Below are 15751 nucleotides of genomic sequence, written 5' to 3'. Positions count from 1 at the left end.
CTATTCTTTAAATCAGGGATGTGGAACCTCAGGCCTGAGGGGGCGCCAGCTTCCGGAAGTATGGTGACAGCCATGGTGGCAACAGCAAAGGCCGTGGCCACAGTGGTGTTGAGGCAGAGGCCACGGTGGCAGCAGAGGGGGGACAGTGTTGGCATTGAGATTAGCCATGCAGGTAGGCCTCAGGTTGCCATGGCCCGAGCCACAGAAGCTAAGGCGGTGGGGGGCAGGGAGGGGCGTATGGTGCAGGGTGTGTGCATCCCGATTTACCCTCCCGAAAAGTTGGAGGGTATGCTGTTACAGTAAGTAGATTGTGACCTCACATCAAAATCTTCTAATCTATGCTGACTCTGACATGGATGTGTTCTTCTCTTTGTGTCAGAGGGTCACTAATGCAGCTGCTGATAAAAATGGGAGCTTAAACACACAGATTCCTTTTTTTTTCTTCAGGAGTCCTGTTGAAGTAGACATCTAGTTTGGTCCTTGTAATGGTTCAAATGTTAGATGTGAGAAGGAGAAGCACAAAGAGTCATGTGCTTGCTTGCTTGCTTGCTTGCTTCCACTTGTAAATGTGAAGCGAGATTTGTAAGCACCACTTCATATGTTACTGTAGAAACCGGGGAAGCAAAAGTACAAGGCACTCAACCTTTTCTTTCAGTTTCTTGAATCAGCTCTGAGAGAAAAGCAGCCGACAGAAGCCGAAGAGGGCACAATTTTATGGAAAGTAAGAGTCAGGTCTCTCTCCCCACAACCCCAGGAACTATAGCAGAGGTTTTCATTTGGCTATAGATGCTTGTGTAATATTGGTCAATAAAGCAAGTAAAGCCATCCATTTTCAGAACCTCCATCCAACTGAATGGGGTGTAAAACTGGGAAGCTGGCATAAATTCTTGCCACATTTGAGATCCATCACCGCTTGTTTCATGACCAGTTCATTTGGTCTCTCAACTCTGAGGACTCACAGTGGAAACTGCTTCCATTAAAAAAAAAAAATCATGATTTTTTAAACACACTCATTTCAGCTGTGCATGTCTATCAACATACAAAATGTATTTATAGATGGTGTGCTACTTCAGGGTACGACATATGTGCTTGCATTGTCTCCCAGGGCTACCAAAATTCTCATGCCCTGGGCGCTCTAGCAGTCTGTTGCCCATCTGCACTGTCTTTTCCCCCTTTATCTTCTATTTCTCAGAAGTGAGTAAGCATCAGTAACTTTTACAAGCAAGGCTTTATAGGCCAAATGTGAAGGGGGGGTAAAGTAAAAACAAATGAAAGTCGCAAACAAAAATAAATAAGCTTCATAAAATCATAACCTCCACTAAAATTGTATTAAAATGTTTTTTAAAAAACCATACACAGAGCGCATAGGGCAGGATTCATCTAGGGAGCCCTACAAGCACTTCTGCTTGTACAACAGGGCATCCTCCCTCTTCCCTCCCAGTGCCCCACAAAATTGGCTTGGAGGGTTGGGAAGAGCACTCACACACCTCCTGCCAAGAAGTGCGCAGGGACAGAGAGTGATCATTCCATCTTGAAAGCTGCACATTTGCACAAGTAGAACATTTATAATAGTGTGACACCAAATTCCATGTTTTTATCATCCTATTATGTTATGTTGGAAACCCAAGCATTTCAGCATCAACTGTTTTCTTAAAAACATAAGAATAGGCCTGCTAGACTGACCAGTGGCCCATCTAGTCCAGCATCCTGTTCTTTTGGTGGCCAATGAGATGCTTATGTAGGGTTCCCATACGTCCGAAACGTCCCAGACATAGCCAGAATTTGGCCATCAGAAACAGTGTACGGGTAGAAATCGCTGAAATGTCTGGGAAATTCCAGATGTATGGCAACCCATGTTGGCAGTGTGAATTTGGGCAAATTCCATTTTTTAAAAAAAGCTCAAAAAGCTCTTTTTAAAAAGATTTGGCAAAAAAAAGAGCTCAACTTTTGTGTTCAGATTTCCCCTTTTTCAAATATGGCAACCCTAGCTTATGAGAAGCCCGTAAGCAGGACACACACGCAACAACACATTTTCCATTACTGCAGCTTCCAAAAACTGTTTACATGCTACAGCAATAGTAGCCAATATGGTGTCCTCCAGACATCATTGGACAGCAACTCCCACCATCCTTGAACATTATCCACGTTTGTTGGGGCTGATGGGAGTTGGAGTTTAGTTTATTTCATGTTTCTGCATGTTTCTGTGTACCGCCCTGAGATCTTATGATGAATGGTGCTATATAAATCTAATAAATAGATAAAATAAATAAATACATTGAAAACAACTATAAATTAAATAGCAGGCATCAAAGGCAGTATCCTCATGAGAATAGAACCCTCATGTATGAAAGTCAGTTATACAGTATACTCTTATATATCTTGACTTTAACTCCCCTTCCACTCTTTCCCTGGTTCCCTATCTGATATCTTTTCAAACTGTGTTTTCTTACTCTACAAAATTGTTTTCCATACTATACACTATCCCACTTTGTCATGTCTACTGCTGATTATTTTTTCAGTCTGTTACTTGTTTTTTTATTATAGTATTTTTCCATATAACCTATATATAATGTCCAGTCTTCTTTTAGTTTATCATCTTTATTTCTTAATCCGTTTGTCATGCTGGCAAGTTCTACATAATCTAATATTTTAAGATGCCATTCTTCTTGCGATGGTACTGCATCTGTTCTCCACTTTTGTATTACCAGAGTTTGGGCTGCTGTAGTCACAACCATCCCTAACGTAGAGTGATTTTTGGGAATTCCATTGTTATTATTCCAGTGGCGTAGCGTGGGTTGTCAGCACCTGGGGCAAGGCAAGTAATTTGCGCCCCCTAACCCGTGGATTTGCGCCCCCTAACCCTAACCCCCAGATGTTGTGCCCGGTGCGGCCGGCCTCCCCTGCACCCCCCACGCTACACCACTGTATTATTCCCAGATGGAAAGCTTCTGGGTTTTTAGGAAACCTTCTTAAACATTTTCTTAAGTTCGTTATGAACCATCTCCCACAATCCTTTAATTATTCTGCAAGACCACCATGAATGATAAAATGTGCCAATTGTTCCTTTACTTTTCCAGCATAGGTCACTTTTAGATCTAAACATGTTAGCTAGTTCATTTGGAGTCAAGTACCACCTGTGGATCATTTTTCAACAGTTCTCTTAATGTGTAATCTGCTCTTATTAACATGTGAACAATGTCTGTAGCATCCATTATCAGCAGGTGCTGAAATGACCAATTAATGCTTCAGTTTAATAAGAAAAAGTTACCTGGCACTGGAACAAAGTAATTTCAGTTATAGAATAGTACTTAATTATCACACCATTTTTATAAAATGTTCAGTTTGCATTGTGAGATCTTCTGCTTCTCTTACACATTTGTTTTTCACTCTTAGTCCAAAGTCAAGACATACGGACATGTGTTTCTTTCTATACTGTTGCCTGTTAGGATATGAACTTGAATAAAAGTGAAAAATCTGATGGGAAAAAGATGGTTGAGAAAGTATTACCAGAAAATGCAGCACAAACAAAATTAAGCTGCCTTGACATGGAATGATAAGGGGTTGAATATTAAATATAAGACCTTAGACACACTCCCAAATCAATACTGCCCCCCCCCCCCCAGATTTATATTCCCTCTTTCCTGGTTTTTCTCTTCACAATTTTATCATCATAACAGTCCTGTGATGTAGGTCAGGCTGAGAGAAGGTGACTGGCCCAGGGTCATGTGGTGAGCTTCATGGGTGAGTGGCAATTTGAACATGGATTCACAATTGCCATCTAGTAGATTATGTTGCTTCCAGATGACCTGCTTATTGAGTATTCATTGTGATCTGTCTGTGTAAAGTTTGCAGAGAGGTTATACAATGTCATGTCAAGCAATGGTTACCCCATACTTTCTAGTGTATTTTCTAGTGTATCACTTTCCTTACCAGAAAAAGCCCATTAGTTTTGGAAGGAAGCTGGTTGCGCAAGAGTTCCAAATCTGGATTAATTGTGTGACCTGGATTTGCTTTTATAGAATCCAATGCATAAAATAGTGGCAGTCTGGGAGCACTCCCAGTTTGTTCTGTCTTACGATTGCATGGTTTTGTTAATGTGCCATAAATATTTATTTGCAAAGCTTGCGCTTCATCCATAGTGTTATGTACTGAGCTTGGATCCTACAACAATAGGCAAGTAGGATCCTAGAAGGTAGCATCCTGATTGGTCTGCAGGAGCCTCCCAATCTGGCTCCAGGAGGGGAGTTGAATCAGCTGATCACGTGGGACCCATTGTGTAAATAATGTATATATAGCCAGAGGTTTTGGGGAAGACTCACTCCCTGTTTGCCATGAGCTGAAATAAAGAGCATGAAATCAACACTCAGCTCCGAGTATATTTCACATGGAGATAAGAGATTCCCAGGAAAGAGCAAGAGTGATGAATGAACTTGCTTAGGCACCTTCTTAGGGGGGGGGGGAAGGCTATGCTTACCACCATGACACTAGTTCTATACAGGTGGCAGCCATTTTAGATGTGTCCAATTGATGTGTAATCCTTTGGCACCTGGAAGAGGGCAGAATGGAGGTGAAAAGGGGAGTGCCTGTATTTAGGAATACTAAAGCCTCTCTCTTCCAAATTTTCTGTTTATTAAGCATCCCAGTTTGCTTTCAGAGAGGCTCGACAATGTGGTACCAAAGCTTGGGTTATCCCACACTTTCCACTGCATTTTCCTATGACTTTCCTTATTGCAAAAAGTCTGATCTTTTGAGAAAGTGGGTTTGTTGCATAAGAGCTCCATATCTTTTTTTTTTCTTTTTTGCCAGTATGTTATTAAATCCCATCCCAAAATGATGACTGTCTGGAAGCACCCTAAAGATTAATATTAAATAAGGAGTTATTCCTTAATAGGAGGAACAGGTAGTAAGTCAATTGAAAGCCTCCTACTCTTTCTGCTCCACACTGGAGACCCACAAGTGCTACTAATAGGGTTTTCCTCATAACCTTTATGTTACTCATTTCAATCTACTTCCATGCCACTGTGGGCACTCTCCATGTATCATTACTTAATTCAAGTGCTATAGCCTCCTCTAGGAAATGCCTGAACTATTTCATCTGTTTAAGCACTCCTTTGGGTCACTTTGGAATTGCAAAAACAAGCTGCTGTTTGTTTGTTTGTTCATTTTATTAAATAAACCATAGACTAGTGACTTCAAAGTTATAACTGTCCACTGTTGTTTGGCACCTCAGCTTCCTATTCATCCTGAATTTTAATTGAAGCATCTATGTTTGTGCCTTCTTTTAATGAGATGCAGTAATCTTCACTATCCTTGTGTTCAGATATGGTTTTCGCTTTTTGACCATGACCTTTATTTAACGCGGAAAGTCTGAAAGAGGCAAACATTTAGGGAATTTGTTCTTTTAACCTATTAGCACACCTATACAAGGGTACAAGCTAAATTTAAAGACTTTATTAATTATGGTTTAATAGTTCTAGCACTTTAAAATAGAGAACAACTACAAAAGAGGTTCCAGGGAAGAACCATGCATCAGATTAAGCACTGTACATTGCATTCAATTTGCATCCTTTTATTTGTGTTGTAGTCTGTGTGAAACATTTTTATCTTCACTTTTAACAGAGTTATTACTCGGGGGCAATGAAGGTGGTATTTGCACTGTCCGAGGCTCTTCTGAAAGAGGATGGATATTTATTAAAAATGAAAAGAAATGCAGGATGGATATTTTAAAAATGAAAAGAAATGCAGGATGGAAAACAGTGCCATGATGATTCCTTTCCAGAGATGATGAATGCACATTCCCTGCATATCTGAAGAAGTGTGCATGCACACGAAAGCTCATACCAAGAACTGACTTAGTTGGTCTTTAAGGTGCTACTGGAAGGAATTTGTTTTGTTTTGACTATGGCAGACCAACACGGCTACCTATCTGTAACTGGCACATTCCCTCAGTTCAAGACTACTCAGATATAGATCCATTGGGAGAAATCCATACAAGTACAGGATTTTATAAAATGGTTTGAAAAGGAATAATTTTACAGAAAGGTTCAATTTGATCACATCAAGGAGTGAATTCAAAGGAGATCCCTGGAGGGTCTGACTATCTCATTAGCATCCTCTTCTCCCCAATTCACTTTATGATATATATTACCTGTTGTCAATGGTATTTTATTCCTTGCTGGAGGGAAATGCCTCCATTCTGTCATGCTCTTGTTTGAATTGGAGATGTGCTGAACACCTGCAATCATGAAAAATGGAAGGGGATCCCAAAATGATCGGGGGGGGGGGATGCATGGTTCCTGATCTTCATTGGCTCCACTGCTTTGCCAGCTATGAATGTAAGAAATGCCATGCAAGATCCTTCTAGTTCAGCATTCTTTCTCCAACAGCTCCCAGTAAGATGTGCCTCAGAAACTCTCAATCAATGTGTGGTGGAGAGAGAAGTCTCCTACTGTTTACCCCCAAGTTGATTTGTGAGTCAAAAGCTGCACTGCATCTGAATATGGGAGTTCTAGTTTAGGTGTCATGGCTAATTGGAGAAAAAGTAAATTTTCCATATTTGTAGCTTTGCATGCATGCCTAGACGAATTTAGGTGTTCAGCTAACCATGCCAAAAGTTATTAGCCCAAATCGTATTATTCCCAGTTGTTTGTTTCATAATTAATAATCCTCCTGCACAAAACTGCCCCCCCCCAATTCCTCTTGGCAATGTAGAACACCTTTCTAACACCCCTCCCACTTTCTCACTCAGCCTTCTCTTAAAGCAGATGTTAGGCCAAGGAATCTCATTTTGCTGCTATCCTCCAAGCTCAAAGATTTGTGCATTGCAACTAAAACACTTTCCACATAAATATAATAAGCTACCAAATATACCGATGACTTTGTATCTTATTCCAATAAAATTATCTCAAGATGTATCGCAATGATGCGGTTTTAATTCTCCTTTAACTGGTTCAGTAACCATGGAGGCGAGGACTAACACATGGAGAAAGAGGGCTATCAGCGGCTACTAGCCATCATGGTTCTGCTCTACTTGTACAAAGGCAGCAAAGCTTCCAAAATACCAGTGATGCTGAAAACAACAGGAGAGTGTGCTGTTCTGCTCATGTCTGCTCCCTGGTTTCCCACAGACATTTGGTTGGCCACTGTAAGAAAAAGGATGCTAAGCTAAATGGGCCATTGACCAGATCCTTATGTTAACCCATCTTAAAAAGAACTAACACCTATAATTGCAACTCCCTTATATCTCCTGAGGCACAGAAGCAATTTCAGTACCATCCTATGCAATAAGGTTTGAATCCACCCTGAAATAAGTTCATGGTGAATCATAGATTTAGCAAATAAGTAAATAAATCAGGTGGAGCTTTTCGCGCTTCCGGAAAGAGTTTGCTGTGGGTAACACAAATCGACTCCCACTGTAGCTTATGTGCACAAAACCACCTTACCCCAAATACAGAGGGAGGTAGCTGGGCTTACAAGTTTCAAGTTGCACATTTCTTAAACACATTTTATCTTAAAATATTCATTTTTATTAATTTGGACATTAAACTACAATAAGCATATTGCAAAATTTGGAGAAAGGCAAAATCTGAAGGTTAGTTACACACTTGAGTTCATATGGTGTGGATCGGGTCCATTGGTATCAAAATCCATAGAAATCATATTTCTCAAGCATTTGTTTTCAAAACAGCATAAAAAGAGCTCTTTGGCTGCACTCCTAAGCAAGAGAAGAAATACTATTGAAAAAGCATGGCTTACTTCTGAGTACGCAAGCGGTTTATGAGATGGCATGACCTAAGCAGGCAACAGTGTCATCCTCTTGTCCATTGCGTATCATCATGCCAAATCACTGCATAATTGAAAATTGAACATAATTGATCTGTACAAAGGTTAAGGAAGTACAAGTCAAAAGTCTGGCATAAGTGTCAAAAAACTGAAGGCAGCAGTTTTGGTATTGGTGAAAGAATACCAATTCTTGTCTGCTTGGGGATATTCTAGATAATCCTCTTCTTATAATTTTGCCATAGATACTGCACTGTAGAAGAAAGGCTAAGATTCTTGGAGGAGACTAGGTTTGGAGGAGGAGGAGTATGGCTGTATGCAAATTGCAAACACTACTGCATGTCTGTGTGCATGAGGGTAAGAATTATCTCAAGAAATCCCTAAAAGGGGTTCTTACATTGTGGTCTAGTGCTGTAAAATATAGTGATTTGTGTATGTGCCTAGCCACACATTTCCTTTTCACAGTATTTCCCACTGTGCATTCTGCACAGAACAGCTTTGGGTTCTGTCCAGGTGCAGGAAAACTGGCCTTACATATGTTGCTGGACTACAACTGCAGGGCTACAGGTTCTCCACCTTTAACATAGACTATTAGTGGCCCTGTGGGCTAAACCACAGAGCCTAGGACTTGCCAATCAGAAGGTCGGCAGTTTGAATTCCTGTGACGGGGTGAGCTCCTGTTGTTCGGTCCCAGCTCCTGCCAACCTAGCAGTTCGAAAGGACATCAAAGTGCAAGTAGATAAATGGGTACCGCTCCAGCAGGAAGGTAAACGGCATTTCCGTGTGCTGCTCTGGCTCACCACAAGCGGCTTAGTCATGCTGGCCACATGACCAGGAAGCTGTACGCCGGCTCCCTCGGCCAATAAAGCGAGATGAGCGCCGCAACCCCAGAGTCGGTCACGACTGGACCTAATGGTCAGGGGTCCCTTTACCTTTACCTTTAAGTGTGTGTCTTGTCACACATGGCTCCACTTGGTGGATCCCAAAAGTCTGAAGTCTGCTAGCCCCTGTCACAGAGATTTAAAAACCAGTGTCCAAAACCACTGTAACAGAGCAGTAGAATTTGTTCTCTTTGTTGCTGCCTACTGCACAACAGTGTATTTTGTAGCAGATGTTCCTCATAGGTTAACTCCCCTGCACAAGCCATGACAAAGATGTTGACAGGAGAAACAAAACCATAAAGTAAAAATTTCCCAGGTAGACAGCCAAGCTCTCTTGATACAGTCCTGATCCATAAAAATTAATGGGAGTTTTACTCCCTGTCTTCAATAGGATGCACACGGCATTGTTAGGTTTGTTGAAAAAGTGAAGGTAGCAGTTAGAAGATTAAGCGAAATTGCCTTTTCTCTGCCTCTGATCTCTGGCTCTGTCTTGTATTTGTGTAGGATGTGCCAGAGCTATTGAAAGAAGCAGCCTGTCAAGTGTCATAATGTTAGATGTTTAATTTTCCTAAAAATGAACCTTGAAAATGTCTATAATTACATGTCTCCTCCTTTAGCTTTCCAGCTTTCATGATGGAGTGAGAGACAGACGCCTGGTACTTATGGGTATTGATTATTTAAAGTAATGGGCTGAGACTGATTTAATCTAGCCCTGCTAGGATGGGGCTTCTAATGGTATTTCTCTTCAGTGTGGAGAGAAATTCAAAGGAGAGCTCTATCCCCTAGGTACCCTGCATGCCGCTGTGTACCCACATTGTCACACAGACTCTGAGCTATTTGTAACCCTTTGCATACAGAACAACAGCCATACCTTTGAAAAAGACTCATTGTTTCCCTAACATCATAATCGAAATCACTTAAGGTGGCATATTTGCAATGGCTTCAGTAGCCACATTCCATCAAAAGTTTTCATTGAAAGTAATGAGAAGATAAGGTTATGGTTCCTAACCCTGTCTGTGACGTTGCACCCTGTTAAATTCAGTAGGACTTACTTCTGAGTAGACATGGTTAGGATTGCCTTGCACACCACTGTTCTTCCACTCATTAAGACACATTGGCCTCTTTCCAGTGAAAGTTAGTCATGGCTAACATTCCATTAAACATCAATGGCACAAGTTAATTATATCTTAACAGTGCAATTCAACCTCAATTGCATTGCTTCTGGAATCACACCAAGATGCTATCAAGTAGTGAGTAGATGAATTTTCAAAGCTGGGGAACAATCGCCAAAGCTGCTTCTTCAAACAAACACCCTTTCCATTTGTTCTTGAGAACTATAGGGAATTCAACAAAAGTATAGCATAAGTAAATAGATATTGGGTATGTAATCTTTATATGGTTTGTAGATCACACCCTAAAAGTCTTAGTATACCACACTTACTACCTGACGTTACAAGTTACTATTAATAGATGTAAGTGTATGAAGTAAGAAAATTATTTCTTAAGGAAGTTCAAATGGACTTACTTTGCTTTCATAATCACAGGCTAAGGCCCCATCAGCACTATGTATTTAAAGCTGCCCATTTCTATATTTGTATTAGGAGCTGGTTATGCTTATGGATAAGTACATATGGGTTTGGGTTGCCTTTGCAAATTGTAACAATGAAGCATCTTGCTAGTTCTATTTGTGCACAGGTGCTTCAGTCTGGAGAAGTAATTTCACTTGCTGTCTGGTGCTTGCTAATTCCCCCAAATAAGCAAGGCAATATATGTATTTATAGAGTAATTGTGTCTATTGTATTGATGTCTGTGGCACACAATTGTCTCCAGTAAACATCCCCCTGATGATAATTCTGTGGATTTTTATCTAAGACATGTGTATGGATACATGGACAGATCTGAAAATATTGATCAGATTTTTTTGCTTACCTTAGTTCTTGTAAGGTGTAGGCAACAGACATGGTGATTAAGATCCTTTCTCTGCTGTTTCAGTGCTTTTTTGTGATGGTACTCAACTGCTCAAGATATAAGCAGTGCTATAGTTCTAGAAAAAGAGGAGCCGGAGCTCACCATGAACCTCTCCCTGGTTCTCTTAGAATGGCAATGGTGCCCACCTGAGAGGTGCCTGAGTTGAGCTCTGGGTGAAAAAAAGCTCTGGATATGAGTACTTTTATCTCTCCCCCCCCCCCCAGCTGACTATAATATGGACACACAACCCTCTGGCTGCAGAGACACCATACATTTAAACCACATGACTTTCCCTAAAGACTCCTGTGAACTATTGTTTAAGGTTGCCAGGAATAGTTGTTCTGTGAGGGGGAAACTACCAGGATTTGCGGGGGGGGGGGCGGGGAATCAGTTGCTTTAAATGTCTTTTAAATGTACAATGTACATGCAGCCTTAGTTGTGGGTTCAGAGAGTATACGTTTCCTGTGTCATGAATCACAAAAGCACTTGAGAGCCCTGTGAAGACAAACTAGCTTTATAATAAGGCAGTTTAGCCTTGCTGACAGGTGAAGAGCAAAGGAAGGGCTTGGCCAGGAAGAGGAAGTGGGCGATGGCATTCTCTCCTGAAGCCACTGGCACACACACACACACACCTCAACCCTGTGCCCATCTTTGCTCTGCTGCATTACGTATCTGAATAGTTTGTGGAAGTAGTTCAAAGCGGAGTGAGATTTTAAACCTGTCTACATAGGACTGCCTGCACAAGAAAGTTCAAACCTCAGAGGAGAAAATCGGCGTGTAATTATTCCTGCCTGTCAGAAATGGTTATGAAAACTCACCCCAGGGACTTCACTTTCACTTCACTCGCTCCCTGCCACAGTGAAGCGGCAGCTGCGGGAAGTGCAAAAAGAGCTTTTCATGTCCCGTCTTGCCTTCACCCCTTATTATGTCTGCCTGCCTGTATCCACAGTGACCTGGGAGTATTGCCTTATTTACTTGGGACTTCTAAAGAGGCATCATTTTCTCCTTTGAAACCCTGCCCTTTTCCAAGGCTGCAGTTAGTGTGTTCTGCCAAGCCAGGTTTGGGAGACTTCTGTACATTCTGGTCCTCATTTGTCTTTGGCCAGATGGACTTTTAACAGTCGCCAGCCATGCACACTCAATTTCAGTGCTAATTAAACAAAGTCTCTCATTTGTTTGCAGTCCTTTCCATTAACGTACGCCAGGAAGGCACACTTCTCTAACGCACAGTTTGAACAAGCCGTACCGTTTTTGGAACATTTAAACAAAATTGTGACAAATAATTGCTTCCTTTTTGCAGTTTGCAGTTTCACGTCAGCAAGATATACTTTTCCAGCTCCGCTACAACTAAATTCAAATGCTACTTTGTTAAGCGGTATCTAAAGGAAAGGTTTGGCTGTGCACAGCTAGAGCAAGATAGAAATGATTGTGTCTTATTAGCTGGTTTATACTGGAACTGCCTTGAATGCTGTTTGGAAAGATAAGTTGTAGGGTTCTTGTTTTTGTTTAAAATCTAAATTAAAACAAGATTTTGATATAAGCAGCAGTGTTTCTGCATGAACAGATTTTGTAAAGCTATGCTGGGAGATCTGAATGTACTTTCTCCACTGATTCATGGAGTTGTTACCAGGCCTACCTGGAAATGCATGGGTTTGAATCTGGGACCTTCAACACGTATCCCTGCTTGGAAGGCAGTGGGTTCTCTGTCATTAAAGGTTTTCAAGCAGTGGCAGCATGGCTGCCTATTTGGGATGCTGTCATGATACCATTTCTGCATTGGTTGGGAGTGGACAATACGGCCTGTACAGTCACCTCCAACTCTTTGGTTCTGGGTGAGCAGGACCCAGACATGTAGAGTTGTGTCCTAGGCACTGGCAGAGGAAGAGGAGTGCGGGGGGGGGGCGCACCGCCCCCTGCAGCACAATCCTGGTGGGGTGCCATCGTGGCTGTCTTCCCACCCGCACTGGGTGCCCCGCCCCCAGGACGTGTGCCAGTCCCTCCCCGCCTGCTCTCCACCCCCGGTGCCGGAGCATGAAGCTCGTCCACTGGTCCTAGGTCTATGAGCATAACATACAGGAACTGCCTATCGAACAGATATATATTTTAAAAATGCCTATCTTGCTTTGAAAATTGTTTGTCTGCTGGTTTTTCCTCTGTGTTCACTGATCATCAGCACCGAAAGTGCTGCAATAAACAGGCTATGAAGTGCTGTGTCAATATCGGTGAACCCCCTCCCCCCCAAAAGTTGAGGGTAAGTGAGAAGTGAAATAAACAGAAGTATCATTTAGTGGCAAGACCGGGTTCTTAAATGCATGGCCACCCTCTGGAGATGTGACTAGAATATTTACAGAGGTGCCTTCAGCAAACTTGCTTCCCTAGTGAGCATCATTGATTAAAAATCCACATTTGTAATCTGCATTTAAAGAATTAATCCATATAATCGCATTAGTTAATCTTATAGCTTTCTGCCTTTGCTTCTTTGTGGCTTGTTTTTTTTATATATAACAGTAAACAGAAATGTGCCTTTGTTGGCCAGAATATAACTTTTACTGCTGACGATACTACGTAGTTTCATGCCAGAACGGTGCAACTGCTTGGCAGAGCTGAAGTGAAAAGCATCTTAAGGCCCCTTCATGCAGGTTTCCCTGAGATTTGGGGGTCACAGCAGAGTGTCAGGGCTGGAGTCAGGCAATAGGCTAGCACAACACAATGAATCATTCGATTCAGTTAACTCTTTATTCAAGGAAATCTACAGCACTGGCCTAGTGGCCTCAGCGACTCTTTAAAGGAGGTCTTGCCCCAATGAAACAGTTATGAGGACTGAAGGTCTCCCAGTGTCCTTCACAGTGACATGTAGATGAAACTTTCCCAGTGTCCAGTGGGATTCCTCATCTCCAGGGTCTTTCCCACACAGTCTCAGGCTGCATCTGCGCACAACCTCCCTCTTCTCTGTCCTCCTTATTTCTCAGCATGTTCTAGGAGACCAGGGGAGGAGGGGAGCCAGTCACAGCAGGAAGGGGAGACTCCCTGGCGTCTTCTGCAGCCAGCCCCTCTGCCTCTTTGCCCCACTCCTCCCCAGCCCCTGCTTCTGCCTTGGAGTCTGAACAGTGCTCTGCCATAGCCTCTTCCTGTTCACTACTTCTGCTTCTGCCATCTCCTCCTCCCAGTCTGATCCTTCTCCCTTTGACCACTTATCGTCATCCCACTACCCTCCCCTGGTTTCAAGCCTTCTTCCTCTGGGAACAAGAGACTGGTACCACCGGAAGTCAGGTTCCAAGGCTGCAGGGGGCACAAGTAAGCACCCCTGCCACTGCTTGGTGTTAAGGGGACCAGAATCTATCCACATTTGGTCATGTTAGAAATAACAGCATATGATTTCCCACCTATGCGTACCCACCTGCATGCACTCAGGAGTAAGGTGGACAAATATAGGCTCTGATGCACAAGTTTGTGAAAAGAAACCTGTTTACAGACCCCCCAACCCTGTTAAATAACTACCATGTTACTTGAAGCTAAAGGATATCCAGTCAGTATACAAAGTACTCCTGAACTGCCCATTGGAAGAGGAAGAGGAAGAGGAAGAGGAAGAGGAGGAGTTTGGATTTGATATCCTGCTTTATCAGTACCCTAAGGAGTCTCAAAGTGGCTAACAATCTCCTTCCCCTTCCTCCCCCACAACAAACGTTCTGTGAGGTGAGTGAGGCTAAGAGACTTCAGAGAAGTGTGACTAGCCCAAGGTCACCCAGCAGCTGCATGTGGAGGAGCGGAGACACAAATCCGGTTCACCAGGTTATGAGTCCACTGCTCCTAACCACTACACCACAGTGGCTCTCTCCAGATGTTGTTGGGTTCCAACTCCCATCAGCCCCAGCCAAAATGCCCAAGGATTAAGGGTGATGTTGCAATCCAACAACACCTGGAGAGTCAGAGGTTCAACATTGCTGGCTTATGCAGTGAAGAGGGAGTCCATATTCCTCGGCACAGCCTGTTCATCCGCCAATCTTTTCATTCATTTTCTGCCTGGTGATAGCCAGTGGGGTGTAGGGGTTAGGGTGTCAAGACTAGGAATCTCCACTCTGCCTTGGGCCAGTCATTGCCTCTCAGCCTAACCTACCTCACAGGGTTTTTCTGGGGATTAAATGAAGGCGACCATATGGGCAACCTTGAGGTCCTTGGAGCAAAAACAGTTGGCTACAAATGCAATAAATAATGTGGGACAAAGGTACAGTCCTGCTGGCTAAAGCGGATGAGAAAAGAGTGAACAAAAGAGCTGGAGGAACTATGGAATGGTGTTGTGATGCCTTGAAATGTGTAGAGGTTGTGGAGTCAAACAATTCGAGTTCTGGCTGATGGAAATATTATGCCATTGAGCGTCTCCTGAAGGGGCCCATTTCCTTGAGCTGCCATGACTGCAATCCTAACTAGGGTGTTTAGAAGGCCACAGGGTGACTTTGATTTAGCTAAAATGATGTATGCATGGCCAACTCCTGGTGGGAGTTTTGCCCCAAACCCCTTGAATGCACCATACTGGTTAAAGACGCATTAAACTTCAGACTTACAGCTTCCTTTCAGGACTTTTTGTCTGAGTGTTGTCAGAAATTTCTAGAAATAACCTCATTTCATGGGTGGCACCTATATATGGTGGCCAAGCTGGGAGAGAAATATCGACACTTTTGCTATTTTTCTCATTGTCCTCAGGGCATATGTGAATTCACCCTGAGCTTGCCTCTGAAGAGGGGGAACTTCTTTTTAAAAATGGATTATCCATTTCGAGTTTTATATAAGTACCAAGCCAGCTGATTATGGATCTTCAGCAGATTGCACTCATCTTGTGTACTAAGCTTGTGAGATGGATCAGAAAATGATACTTCCTATTTCCCCATCTGAAAGAACCCAGACTATATTGTAGGTTGGTTGTTTGTTTGTTTTAATGAACAGAACAAGGCTGACCTCTGGTGCCTAACAGTGAAACTGCTATGTGGTCCATTTGGAGGGAAAGAATACCGGCATGTAACAATTGGCTCAGTGGGTCAGCAATTCAGTGAAAAAGTTTAAGAGCATGAAAAGTCATCAGTAAGACCTGCTACTCACATAGCATGATTTTAAAGCAGTAGCAAATGCCA

General features: G+C 42.6%; 1 long non-coding RNA gene across 2 annotated transcripts in view; it reads left to right on the top strand.

The window, feature by feature from the left end:
* LOC309348642 overlaps positions 1 to 15751 on the top strand; it is a 126444-nt gene that overhangs the window by 21117 nt on the left and 89576 nt on the right. The window lies entirely within an intron of this gene.

The sequence above is a fragment of the Podarcis erhardii genome (assembly GCF_964252035.2).
Source record: "Podarcis erhardii genome assembly, chromosome: 1".
In the NCBI taxonomy this organism is placed as follows: Eukaryota; Metazoa; Chordata; class Lepidosauria; order Squamata; family Lacertidae; genus Podarcis; species Podarcis erhardii.
This window is presented reverse-complemented; position numbering and strand designations above follow the sequence as displayed.